The sequence below is a fragment of the Kogia breviceps genome, chromosome 14 (genome assembly GCF_026419965.1).
Source record: "Kogia breviceps isolate mKogBre1 chromosome 14, mKogBre1 haplotype 1, whole genome shotgun sequence".
Lineage (NCBI taxonomy): Eukaryota > Metazoa > Chordata > Mammalia > Artiodactyla > Physeteridae > Kogia > Kogia breviceps.
The window spans coordinates 44,474,875-44,489,644 of NC_081323.1; the positions used below are offsets into that span (position 1 = coordinate 44,474,875).

The following is a 14,770-nucleotide window of genomic DNA, read 5'->3' on the forward strand; positions in this document are numbered from 1 at the left end:
AGGGTTGAGCCAAGGTACTCTGGCCCTTTTGTCAATCCTTTAACTTGATTAATTGGCCTAAATATTGTCCCAAATAATTGTTGATCAGGTATCTCTGTAATTTTTTCCCAGTCTTTAAAATATATATATATATATATATATATATATATATATATATATATATATATATATATATATATATATATAAAACTGGGATAAATAAAGAAGACTTGTTTGGAGCCCTTTAATGTTGCAGTCAATAGAGGGGTCCCTTTGGCCCATCCAACCTTAGGTAGTATTGTATCAAACCTTTGATTTAATCCCATTAACATCTGTTTTATTTATCCCATTTTAAAATAACCATCTAAAGATTTCTTTATCCATTTGAAATAAGTCCCTTTAAAATTTCTACCTTATTGGGAAAAAGTGTCTAGACTTTCCCTTCAGTTTTTTTTTTTCCTTATTTTCCTGTTAATCAACCTAATTAACATTAATTATTCTAATGCTTTATTAGCATCTGTAAGATCTGCTGAGGAGAAGAGAACAAAAATAAGGCTCCCCAAACTGATTTTTCTTGCTTTTTTTTTTTGTTTGTTTTTTTTGCGGTACGCGGGCCTCTCACTGTTGGGGCCTCTCCCGTTGCGGAGCACAGGCTCCGGACGTGCGGGCTCAGCGGCCATGGCTCACGGGCTTAGCCACTCGGTGGCATGTGGGACCGGGGCACGAACCCGTGTCCCCTGCATCGGCCAGCGGACTCTCAACCACTGTGCCACCAGGGAAGCCCTCTTTCTTGTTTTAAACTAAGGGAGTTCTTAAGTTAACATTTTATATATATATAAATTTAATATAATTGATTAATTTTCCTCACAGGTACCAATAAAATAGCTGTTTATAATGAGAGGTCTATAGATATTTACCAATTTAGAGTTTTTTCAGTTTAAATGATCCATCATTTGGCCATTAATGAGATATATCTTAATAGTGCCTCAAACCAATGAGACACAAGAGGCTTCCCCACAAAAGAGTGTGAAGGATGCTGCCTAAACAAGATCCAGAAAGTTTACTCCCCAAAATACTTTAAGAAAGTAAAGGCCTTTGTTGTACAGGCTGACACAATGAAGGTTAAGATGGCAAAAAGCCCCTGAGAGTTGGTACAGTCACACAAAAGGCTATTCAGAATCCCAGTCTATTCAGTTGGCTGCCAAATGTATAACATATGTGTACCTTTTTCATGGCAGAGACTAAATTCTCAAAATACACACATGCGCATGCACACACACACACACAACTCCGAAGATCAGGTAGAACATTTACATGTCAAAGACACAGGAAGAGAAATGCAAGTTCCCCCTAGAAGGGCTTTGTTTCTTTAAGGTCAGAATTCTGAAAAAATGTTTTCTCAAAAGAGTTTTTTCTAACTTAACTGTGTACACTATAAAATAGCCCCGGGGCTTCCCTGGTGGCGCAGTGGTTGAGAGTCTGCCTGCCGATGCAGCGGACGCGGGTTCGTGCCCCGGTCCGGGAAAATCCCACATGCCGAGGAGCAGCTGGGCCCGTGAGCCATGGCCGCTGAGCCTGCGCGTCCGGAGCCTGTGCTCCGCAACGGGAGAGGCCACAGCAGTGAGAGGCCTGCGTACTGCAAAACAACAACAACAGCAACAACCAAAAAACCTCTGTCAACCCTGAGAAATCACTGTTTCACCAGATAACTCAGAAAAAAATTCAAATTTATAAATGGTCCAGTAAAGCTCAATTAAAAACAACAACAACAAAAACAACAAACAAACAAACAAAATAGCCCCATTTCAGTCATTTTCAGGGCAAAGTTTTCTTTAATTCCCAATTAAGCAAGTTTTGAAAGCCTTGTTCCCCATTCTGAGCTTGGTTTGTTGAAATAAAATCAAAATCACTTGTGAGAATAATATGATAGGCCAATGTGCTGCTTGTGAGCTTAACTGCTCTACATTTTACCCCAGAGCCATTTCAGCTCCTCTATGTGTCTTGGATTCTTCCTCTGTTATTATAAGACCACCATGGGTGCTCAGACCATGGAATGGCCAGTTCTTATTCATGTCGCTGGCAGAGCAAGCTTTAACTAAAATGAATAGGTTTCCCTATAGGGACTGCTGCATGGTATGAGGACTTGCCTCCACCACTTTTGCCAGTTTCTCAATTACCTGAGGAAGCAATTGCTGGCTGAGAGGAGATGTCCCCTTCTTCAGAGCTGAAAGCTCTCATATGATTTCAGTTTTATTTCAGCAAACTCTATTAAAGTAGCCAATTCTAGGAAAAATGACAGGTCAGTCTTCCCCTAATTACCCAGTCCAGCCTATTCAGTGTCCTTTCAAACGACCAAAGTCTTCCCAGTCTTTCACCTGAGGATAAAACCACCGTGTCTAAACTGAGCAAAATCTTTCCCAGTGTCTTTCACAGAGGATAACCCAGGTACTTCTTCTTGAAACTAAGTTTCAAGGACAACCTACTCCTCCAGAGAGGAGTTTAACACCACTGAATAAAATTTAGGATTATCAACCAGTAATAGTAGATCCATAAACCAGGAGAGACTCACCCAAATATGCCTGGACTCTCCGAGGAGGTAGACAGGACCAAGAGACCTCTGCTTGTACCAGGCTCCAGATCCTCGTAGAGTTCAGGCAAAGGAGGGAGATCTGCTCTGTGTCCCTTTGTGGTTGCCAAAATTGTTGACTGAAAAAAAATGCACAACCTAAAAGTTGAAAATTATATTTTATAAGGAGGATTTTCTGAGGACTAAAGCTTGGAAGACAGTCTCACAGATCACTGTGAGGGTCGCGCTGAAGACATAAGGGAAGAGCCAGGATATATAGGAGTTTTGCAACAAAAACCAGGTAGTCAGAATATCAAAAGATTACTGTTAATTAAAGAAAACCAGACATCTCAAGTTAATGAATTTAGTGCTTTTCTATGTTGGGAAGATATGAGAGTCTGGGCTCATTGAAATCATTCCTTTGATATGCACCTTAGCTATTTAGGGCCAATATCCTGTTCTCTCCGTCCTGAATCCCCTCCGGGTGCACAGTTGAGGGTGACTGCAGTGGCTGAGGGATTGGCAGCAGGCAACCTCCTTTTCTCCATCCTGAATTTCCTTAGAGCTCACTGTCAGTAGTGGCTGTAGTGTCTGATGGCTTGATGAACACAGTATCCTTTGTTTGTGGATATGGCAGGTAAAATTTTTCATCCACAGCTGCACCCCACAGGCCAGCAAGCTCTGTATACTGCAGATGGCAGGCAGGACATGGCCACAGCCCTTGCTATGGGAGTGGGTCTATTACAAGTTATAGGGGGAATTGACTTCAGGTTGGCTCTTTGGTTACCAGGGAAACCAGCAGAAGGGCATGTTCCTCAGAGCCTCTTTGATAAACTAGCAGCGTAGAGCCATTCTGATCTAAAGGTTAGAACAATCACTAGGTGGGGTGGGATGAGAGAGTATGGGGGTTAGGGGGTGGGGGCTGGGTTGCGGGGAACAAGCATATAGGCAGTTACTGATTAGGCTCTATGGCTAAGAGGGAAGGTCAGTCAGGTGAGTAGGGTGTAGGTCAAGCAGGGGTTGGTCAAGGAGGGGATGTAGAGAGAGCAAGAGAACTGCCATCTTGCGTGGTTTCCAGGAAAACAAAAGTGTGAGAGGATTTCTTAACATTTGTCATTTTCTAGGAGGTCAGGTAAAGTTCAACATTGTTCTTCCTTATCCCTGCCCGCCCCATTCACAGTTCCCATTGCTTAGAGCAGCAGATTTGTGCTGGATGTTAAGAAATCTGTCTCTTCATTAATAGCCTCTCAGGGATGTGAGGCTGCTTAGACCTTTCTACATTATGTGAGGTCTGAGGAGAATTGACATCTCCTGGGGGTTTGTTTGAAAGGTCCAGCTTCCAGGTCAACTGTGAGCCAGTAGTGGGGATGGAAGGGTAGGCCTTCAACCTCAGCAGCTTCACTTCTGCAGGCTTCTGTTGCCCCCAGCTCTGTGCCTCTGAGGGTGAGGAGCTGGTTGCCCAGGTAACTTGGCCCTCAGGTGACCTATTCACCCCAACATGGCTGCAGGTTCTGGACCATCTTCCCCTTTCCATCCTCCCACTTAACTGTACTTAGTTGCTAAGTCAGTGTTTAGTAGGGCTGGGTTGGTGTTTAAGGTGAGGGTTTTGGCCATTTTGGTGAGTTGCTCAATTCTCCTGGGTCTCTCCCATGTAAAATGTTATTAAACTTTTGTTTGATTTTCTCCTGTTGATCTGTCCCACATCAACTTAATTCTTAGACCAGCCAGAAGAACCTAGAAGGGTAGAGGAAAATTTCTTCCCTGACAGGATATATATACCTCCCAGGTAATTCTAATGGGCATCCAGGGATGAGACCCACTGTTCTCAGTGTTCACTAAGAACAGTGCTTCTCAAGCTGCAGTGTGCCTAGGGGATCTGGTCCAAATTCAGATTCTCTTCAGCGGGGTGAAGGCATGGCATTTCTATCAGGTTCCCAGAGGGTACCAGTGTTGTGGTTTGGGGGATCACACTTAAAGTAGTGAAGGTCTAGAACAGAACAATGGCTCCACATCAGAATCCCAGGGGACCTTTAAAAATTACCAGTGACTAGGCCCCATCCCTCATTCTGAAGTAATTGTGTAGAGCGAGGCTCAGGCACTAGGAATTTTAAATGCTCCTTAGGTCATTCCAATGTGCAGCCAAAGTTGAGAACTGCTGATTTAAAATGATGGGATGCAGTTCCTTTAATAGTGTTGATGTCATTCCTTACCTTACCTCCCTTGCTGCTGTCTTTTTGCTCCAAACTGAGCCTTCTAAATGCCCCATTCGAGGTTCCAGGATAATCTATGGAAGCCAGAAGTTCCTAAACCACCTTTGTGCATCCCTTATTCCTCCTTCTTCCCAGAAGTGTTCATCAGTGAGTCCCTCCCCATTAGTTTGGACAGGGACAAGGTACTAAAGCACTCCCTGAGCTAAAGTTGAGAATGATGTGCCATCCTGATAGAGGTTTGAGTGGTGGATAGGTGCAGAGTCAAAGTCTTCTTTCATCCTACCATCTCCACGGTGGGCTGCAGCACATTTGGGGGCTTGCTTCTCACTTCCTTCCCTCCCCCCAACTCAGAGCAGGGGTCTGTCTAGCTCTACCTGACCTCATCTTGGTCCAGAAGTCCTATCCATGAGCATTTGGACCCACTTCAGTGATGCTGACTGGCACTGGCCCAGTGCCACTTGCTGCTCAGCTGGATACTCCCTGGGGTGGTGGGGTCCATCTCCCTGCTGGTCTAACCTTGAATCACACTTTTGTAGTCATTTAGCCTCTGACCTGGTCAACAATTCCAGAACCTCAGATTCTCCCCCATCCCTGTCACTACATATGGAATCCATCCAAATTTTGAGATAGGATTACCAACTCTGCTTTACCATTAGCTCCCTGCTTCCCAATCCTTGTCACCTCTCCCAGAGTCTCCAATTATTTCTAGGGCTGTCTTAATACATAAAAGCTACTCAAAGCAAAATTTCTTGGAAGTCAATTTTATTCATTAAAGTATACAATTAGGGCACTTCTAGTGATGGAGGAAAATCAAACAACAATAGGATACATTGCACTGAAAAGGGGGTTTTCTCTGCTGAAGTCATTATTGGAATGAGTGCCATTAATTTTATTAAAAAAGGTATCATATGCAGAAAGGCTCTAACAACCACTTTAGGTGATTTGGAGCCTTTACTGGTTATGAAGTGTGGAAACTGAGGATGGAGAGGCCTGTTGCAGCGTGCCCATTCCCAGACCTGGAATGGGAAAGATCTTTTAAGCTGCACTTGTCAGGTGGCTTTGATCCTCCCAGTCCTAGAGATAAAGACAGGATGAGGGAGATATTAATATTATTATTTATACTTATGTAACTTACATTTGGAGACTCTTTTGTAAATTGCTTGAGGCATTACTGATTTATATGTAATTTCACTTCTCGTAGCATCACTTCTGGGTGGAGGATAAAGGCTTTAGGTAGTTCCAAGAGTGCTCATTAGGTCAAGTCTAATGGGAACAAATGTTCCCTTTACAGTTTGGCTTTTATGGGAAATTACATCTTTAGTAGAAGCTTGTGTGCTTTAGTGACCTAGGATGGTGGTTTTTGAAAGATTTCCCTGTTGAGAACATATATGGAGAATGTATCAGTAGGAGTCACAGGCAGCTTGGAAAAGCGGTGGCCTGGACTGTGGTTTTGACAGAGGGTCTCCACTAGGAAAAAAGGTGATTCAAATATAAAATATATCATCATTATTATTTTTAAAATAAATTTATTTTATTTATTTATTTTTGGCTGCTTTGTGTCTTCGTTGCAATGCGCAGGCTTCTCATTGCAGTGGCTTCTTTTGATGTGGAGCACGGGATGTGGAGCACGGGCTCTAGGCACGCAGGCTTCAGTAGTTGTGGCACATGGGCTCTAGAGTTCAGGCTCAGTAGTTGTGGTGCATGAGCTTAGTTGCTCTGCGGCCTGTGGGATCTTCCCGGATCAGGGTTTGAACCCGTGTCCCCTGCATTGGCAGGCGGATTTTTAACCACTGCACCACCAGGGTAAGCCCCCATAACATCATTATCGTTGGCATTTATGGAGCACCTATTGGAATGGTGGTTTTCAAACTTGAGTGCAAATCAGCATCACTTGGTGGGCTTTTAAAAATTGGATTGCTGGGACCCAGTGTTGAGTTTCTAATTTGTTAAGTCTGCGGTGGGGAATGAGAATTTGCATTTCTATCAAGTTCCTAGGTGATGCTGATGTATGTAAAAGATACATTTTGAGAATGACTGAAGTAGTATATTGGATCTCTAAGATCTAAGATTCTGAAAAACACAAGCAGTGAGATTTCTCTAAATCGTCAAATTTTTAAACTTTGATTAGAATTGTTTCAATCAGTGTGTCAAGAAGTAGACTTACCTGATGCCTTTTTAAAAAAAAAAACTTTTTTATTTTGAAATATCTATAAATTCACTAGAAGTTTCAAAGAAATTTACATAGAGATTCCATGTGGCCTTTACCCAGCTTCCTCCAAAAATAACAGAGTTATAGTACAATATCAAAATCAGAAAATTGACAGTGGTACAAACCACAGAATGTATTCAGATTTCACCAGTTATATATGAACTCCTTAGAGTGTGTTTGTGTATAGCTCTGAGTAATTTGATCACATGTGTAACCTCAAGATACTCAACTTATACCATCATTACAACATTCCCTCATGAAAATTGTTTATAGCTCCACCCATACATACCCTAATTCCTATCTCTAACCCTTGGCTACCACTACTCTCTTCTCCATTTCTATAATTATGCCAGATAGATAGATAGATAGATAGATAGATATAGGTACATGTTTTATATATATATATATATATATATATATATTTGATATTGGCTTTCTTCATTCAACACAATTTTCCTTAGGATTCATCCAAGTTTTTGTGTATATCAGTAATTAATTCCTTTTTATTGCTGAGTCATATTCCATGGTATGAATGTGTCAAAGTTTTTTAACCATTCGTTCTTTGAAGGACATCTGAGTAGTTTCAACTTTGGACAATAAATACAAATAAAACTGCTACAAATATTTGTGTGCAAGTTTCTGTGTGAAAATACATTTTTGTTTCTTTGGGATATATGCCTAAGACACAATTGCTAATCATAAGGTAATCCCATTTTTCAGTTTTTATTTATTTATTTATTTATTCAGCTGCACCACATGGCTTGCAGGAATCTCAGTTCCCTGACCAGTGATTGAACCTGGGCCACAGCAGTGAAAGCCTGGGGTCCTAACCACTAGGTGACCAAGGAACTCCCCCCTTTTTCAGTTTTAAAAGGAAATTCCAAATTATTTTCTAGACTGACTGTACCATTTAACAGCCTCACCAGCAATGTATGACTGATTCAGTTTCTCTGCATCCTCACTAATATTTAGTGTTATCACTGTTTTTATTTTAGCCATTCTGATAGGTATATAGTGATACCTCATTGTGGTTTTAATTTGCATTTCTCTAATGCCATATGATGTTGAATATCATTTCATGTACTTACTTACTACAGAATCTCCTTCAGTAAAGTGTTAATGTCTTTTGCCCATTTTCTAATTTGACTGTTTGCTTTTTTATTGTTGATTTTTGAGAATTCTTTATATATTCTAGATACTAGCTCTTTGTCAGATATGTAGTTTGTAAATTTTTTCTCTCTTTTCGTCTGCTGCACAGGGAGTTTTACAGAACAAAATTTTAAATTTTTTATAAGGACTAATATATCAATTTTTGCTTTATGGATTTTCTTTTATGGTTTGTGCTTTTGGTGTCAAGCCCAAGGACTTGACTTTTTGCCTAGTCCCAGGTCCCAAAGATTTTCTCCTGCCCTTTTTCTAGAAAAAAATATATAAATGGAGGTTTATTTTTTACCAATAGATTTTCAATTCCTTCAGCACCATTTATTGAAAATGAATACATTGGATTCCTTTTGCTACTTTGTTAAAAATTAGCATATTTATGTAGATTTATTTCTGTGTTGTCCACTATTTTCCATTGATCTATGTATCTACCTCTCCACCAATACCACAGTCTTGATTACTATAGCTTCTTTCTCAAAATTATTTTGTGTATTAAAAAAAAAAAAAAAGCAGCTCTTTGAGGAAGATGCAGTCACCACTGCAGTGGAGCCCGGGGACTCCCGCTTCTGCACCTGACTCACCTCTGTTTGCTGTCTCCCAGGAACAAGTCAGTCAGGAAGCTGCACCACAGTCATGGTCTAGCAGAAAGACATCCCTGGAGCCAGAGGTAGCGATTCACTGGATTAGAATCACCCTCACCAGCCGCAACACTAAGTCTTTGGAGAAGGTATGTGATGACCTGATCAGAGGGGAGAAGGAAAAGAATCTCAGAGTGAAAGGACTGGTTCGGATGCCTATCAAGACTCTAAGAATAACTACCAGGAAAACTCCTTGTCATGAAGGTTCCAAATGAGGATCCACAAGCAACTCATTGACCTGCACAGTCCTTCTGAGATTGTTAAGCAGATCATTTCCATCAGTATTGAGCCAGGAGTCGAGATTGAAGTCACCATTGCCGATGCTTAAATCAACATTTTTAATAAATTGATAATCAGTTGTTTAAAAAAAAGAGCAAAATAAGCCCAAAGCAAACAATAAGAAGAAAAAATAAAAAGCAGAAATAGATTGGAAAAAAGAAAACAATAGAGAAAATAAGTGAAATAAAAAGCTGGTTCTTTGCATACAAATGGCCACAGTCACATGAAAATTTGCTCAACAGTGTTAATTATTAGAGACATGCATTAAAAACTGCAATGAGGTATCACCTTACACTGGTCAGAATGGCCATCACCAAAAGACTACAAACTATAAATGTTGGAGAGGGTGTGGAGGAAAGGGAACTATCTTACACTCTTGGTGGGACTGTTAAGTTTGTATAGCCACTATGGAAAACAGTATGGAGGTTCCTCAAAAAACTAAAAATAGAGTTGCCATATGATCCAGCAATCCCACTCCTGGGCATATGGCCAGACAAAACTATAATTCAAAAAGTTACATGCACCCCTATGTTCATAGCACCACTATTCACAGTAGTATTCACAGGGAAACAACCTAAATGTCCATTGACAGATGAATGGATAAAGAAGATGTGGTAGCTGTGTACAATGGAATACTACTCAGCCATAAAAAAGAGTGAAATAATACCATTTGCAGCAAGATGTATGGAAGTAGAGATTATCATACTAAGTGAAGTAAGCCAAAAAGAAAAACAAATACCATATGATATCACTTATATGTGGAATCTGAAATGTGACATAAATGAACTTTTATGAAACAGAAAAATACTCACAGACATAAAGAACAGAGTTGTGGTTGTCAAGAGGAAGGGGGGTGATGGCAGAGGGATGGAGTGGGAGTTTAGGGTTAGCAGATGCAAACTATTATACATAAAATGGATAAACCAACAAGGTCCTACTGTATAGGACAGGAAACTATATTCAATATTCTGTGATAAACCATAATGGAAAAGAATATTAAAAAAAAGAATGTAAAGAACTGGTTCTTTGAAAAAATAAATCACAAATCACCAATATCAGGATTGAAATAAGGAATATCACAACAGATTCTGCAGCCATTAAAGGGTAATAAGGAAATAGTGTAAACAACTTCCCAATCATAATTTGACAATTTAGAAGAAAGGGATCAAAATTCCTCTGAAACCACAGACTATCATAACTCAGCCAAGATGAAATAGATAGCCTAAATAGCCTATAACTTTTAAGAAATTGAATCTATGATTTAAAATCTCCCCCCCAAAAGGAATCCCACATTAAGATGGCTTCATTGGAGTTTTAACAAACATTCAGAGAAGAATTAACATTAATTTTACATAATATCTTCCAGAATATAGAAGAGGAGAGCACTTTTCAATTTGTTTTATGTCACTGTTACCTTACTACCAAAATTCAACTAAGAGAGCACAATAAAAAAAATATAGAAAATTAGAAGACCAGTATCTCTCATATGGTCAGTCACAAAATCCTCAACAAAATTTTAGCAAATTGAGTCCAACAGACTATAAAAAGGACAATATTCCCTGACAAAGTGGAATTAATTTCAGGTATTCAAGGCTGGTTCAATATGTGAAATCAATACATGAAATCCATTATATCACAAACTAAAGAAGAAAATTCATATGATAATATCAATTGATGAAGAAAAGGAATTGAAAAAAATTTAACACTCTTTCATGATAAAAAAATTTTCTCAGTCTTCATATTAAAATTTTCTTGAGGTAAGTAGTTAGACTTTTTGCGTGTGTGGGCATAAGTTTCCATTTCTATTTGATTGATTGATTGATTGGCTGCACCATGCAACATGCAGAACTTCCCTGCCCAGGGATCAAAACTGTACTCCCTGCATTGAAAACAAGGACACTTAACCACTGGACCACCAGAGAAGTCCCCATTTCTCTTATTTTTTTATATTTTATTTTTATTTTATAATTTAATTTTTATTTTATATTGGGGTATAGTTGGTTTACAAAGTTGTGTTATTTTCAGGTGTACAGTAAAGTGGTTTAGCTATACATATATCCATGTTTTTCAGATTCTTTTCCCGTATGGGTTATTACAGAATATTGAGTAGAGTTCCCTGTGTTATACAGGAACCTGTATACAGGCCCTTGTTGATTATCTATTTTATATGTAGTAGTGTGTATATGTTACTCCCAAACTCCTAATTTATCCATCTCCCCACCCTTCTCCTTTGGTAACCATAAGTTTTTTTCCACATCTGTGAGTCTGTTTCCATTTTGTAAATAATTTCATTTAAATCACCTTTTTTAGATTCAACATATATGTGATATCATATGATATTTGTCTTTCTTTTTCTGACTTATTTCACTTAGTATGATAATCTCTAGGTCCATCCATGTTGCTGAAAATGGCATTATCTCATTTTTTTAAAAGATATTTTGATGTGTACCATTTTAAAAGTCTTTATGGAACTTGTTACAATATTGTTTCTGTTTTATGGTTTTGTTTCTTTTGGTTTTTTTTTTTTTTTTTTTTTTGGCCACGAGGCATGTGGGATCTTAGCTCCCAGACCAGGGATTGAACCCTCAACCCCTGCATTGGAAGGTGAAGTTTTAACCACTGGACCACCAGGGAAGTCCTTATTTCATGTTTTTTTGTTGTTGTTGTTGTTGTTGTTTTTTGTGGTATGTGAGCTTCTCACTGTTGTGGCCTCTCCCACAGCCTGTCCCACAGGCTCCGGACATGCAGGCTCAGTGGTCATGGCTCATGGGCCCAGCTGCTCCGTGACATGTGGGATCTTCCTGGACTGGGGCATGAACCCGTGTCCCCTGCATTGGCAGGTGGATTCTCAACCACTGTGCAACCAGGGAAGCTGTCATGGTTTTTTTTTAATGGCTGAGTAATATTCCATTGTATATATGTACCACATCTTCTTTATCCATTTCTCTTGATGGATATTTAGGTTTCTTCCATGTCCTGGTTGTTGTAAATAGTGCTGCAATAAACAGTGGGGTGCATGAATCTTTTTGAAGTATGGTTTTCTCTGGATATGTGCCTAGGAGTGAAATTGCTGGATCATATGGTAGCTCTATTTTTAGTTTTTAAGAAACCTCCATACTGTTCTCCATAATGGTTGTACCAATTTGCATTCCCACCAAAAGTCTAAGAGAGTTCCTTTTCTCCACATCCTTTCCAGCATTTATTGTTTGTGGACTTTTAAATTATGGCCATTCTGATCAATGTAGTTTTGATTTGCATTTCTCTAATAATTAGAGATGCTGAGCATTTTTTTCATATACTTTTTGGCCATCTGTATGTCTTCTTTGAAGAAATGTCTATTTAGATCTTCTGCCCATTTTTTGATTGTTTTTTGTTTGTTTGTTTGTTTTGTTTTGATATTGACCTGCGGGAGCTGTTTGTATATTTTGGAGATTAATCCCTTGCTGGTTGCTTCATTTGCAAATATTTTCTCCCATTCTGTGGGTTGTCTTCTCATTTTGTTTATTGTTTCCTAAGATGTACAAAAACTTTTAAATTTAATTAGGTCCCAGTTGATTATTTTTGTTTTTATTTTCATTGCTCAAGGAGGTGGATCAAAAAGACGTTGCTGAGATTTATGTGAATGAGTGTTCTGCCTATGTTGTCCTCTAAGAGTTTTATAGTATGTGGACTTACATTTAGGTCTCTAATCCATTTTGAGTTTATTTTTGTGTATGGTGTTAGGGAGTGTTCTAAATTCATTCTTTTACATGTAGCTGTCCAGTTTTCCCAGCACCACTTATTGAAGAGGTTGTCTTTTCTCTATTGTATATTCTTGCCTCCTTTGTCAAAGATAAGGTAACTATATGAACGTGGGTTTACCTCTGAGCTTTCTCTATTACTCCATTGATCTATATTTCAGTTTTTGTTCCAGTACCATACTCTTTTGATGACTCTAGCTTTAGAGTATAGTCTGAAGTCAGGGAGCCTGCTTCCTTCAGCTCTGTTTTTCTTTCTCAAGATTGCTTTGATTATTCATGGTCTTTTGTGTTTCCATACAAATTGTAAAATTTTTTGTTCTAGTTCTGTGAAAAGTGCCATATGTAACTTGATAGAGATTTTATTGCATCTGTAGTTTGCTTTAGGCAATATAGTTATTTTCACGATATTGATTCTTCCAGTCCAAGAACATGGTATATCTCTCCATCTGTTTGTGTCATTTTTTATTTCTTTCAGCAGTATCTTATAGTTTTCTGTGTACAGGTCTTTTGCCTCCTTAGGTAGTTTTATTCCTAGGTATTTCATTCTTTTTCTTACAATGATACATGAAATTGTTCCTTTAATTTCTCTTTCTGATTTTCCTTGTTATTGTATAGAAATGCAAGAGATTTCTGTGTATTAATTTTGTATCCCACAACTTTGCTGAATTCATTGATGAACTCTAGGAGTTTTCTGGTATCATCCTTAGGGTTTTCTATGTATAGTATCATGTCATCTGCAAACAGTGAAAGTTTTACTTCTTTTCCAGTTTGGATTCATTTATTTCTTTTTCTTTTCAAATTGCTGTGGCTAAAACTTCCAAAACTATGTTGAATAATGGTGGTGAGAGTGGGCAACCTTGTCTTGTTCCTGATCTTAGTGGAAATGATTTCAGTTTTTCACCATTGAGAAAGATGTTGGCTGTGAGTTTGTTATATATGACCTTTATTATGTTGAAGGAAGTTCCTTCTATGTCTACTTTCTGGAGGGTTTTTACCGTAAATTGATGTTGAATTTTGTCAAAAGTTTTTTTCTGCATCTACTGAGATGATCATATGGTTTTTCTCCTTCAATTTGTTAATATGGTGTATCACATTGATTGATTTCTGTATATTGAAGAATCCTTGCATTCCTGGGATAAACCCCATTTGATTATGGTGTATGATCCCTTTAATGTGTTGTTGGATTCTGTTTGCTAGTATTTTGTTGAGGATTTTTGCATCTATATTCATTAGTGATATTTGTCTGTAATTTTTTTTTTTTGTAGTCTCTTTGTCTGCTTTTGGTATCAGGGTGATGGTTGCCTCATAGAATGGTTTTGGGAGTGTTCCTTCCTCTGCAATTTTTTGGAAGAGTTTGAGAAGGATGGGTATTAGCTCTCTAAATATTTGATAGAATTCACTTGTGAAGCCATCTGGTCCTGGTCTTTGGTTTCTTGGAATTTTTTTTTTTTTTTAACATCTTTATTGGAGTATAATTGTTTTACAATAGTGTGTTAGTTTTCCCTCTACAACAAACTAAATCAGTTATACATACACACATGCTCCCACATCTCCTCCCTCTTGCATCACCCTCTCTCCCACCCTCCCTATCCCACCCCCCCAGGCGGTCACAAAGCACAGAGGTGATCTCCCTGTGCTATGCAGCAGCTTCCCACCAGCTATCTAATTTACATTTGATAGTGTATATATGTCCCTGCCACTCCCCCACTTCGTCACAGCCCACCCCTCCCCCTCCCCATATCCTCAAGTCCATGCTCGAGTAAGTCTGTGTTTTATTCCCGTCCTACCACTAACCTCTTCATGACATTTTTTTCCCTTAGAGTCCATATATATGTGTTAGCATACGGTATTTGTTTTTCTCCTTCTGACTTACTTCACTCTGTATGACAGACTCCAGGTCCATCCACCTCATTATAAATAACTCAGTTTCATTTCTTTTTATGGCTGAGTAATATTCCATTGTATATATGTGCCACATCTTCTTTATC

The 14,770-nt window shown here is 38.8% G+C and overlaps 1 pseudogene; it reads left to right on the top strand.

Annotated features, from left to right (window-relative positions):
* Positions 1-1,541: 1,541 nt before the first annotated feature.
* Positions 1,542-9,091, top strand: LOC131741115 (small ribosomal subunit protein uS10-like; annotated as a pseudogene).
* The last annotated feature ends 5,679 nt before the right edge of the window (positions 9,092-14,770 follow it).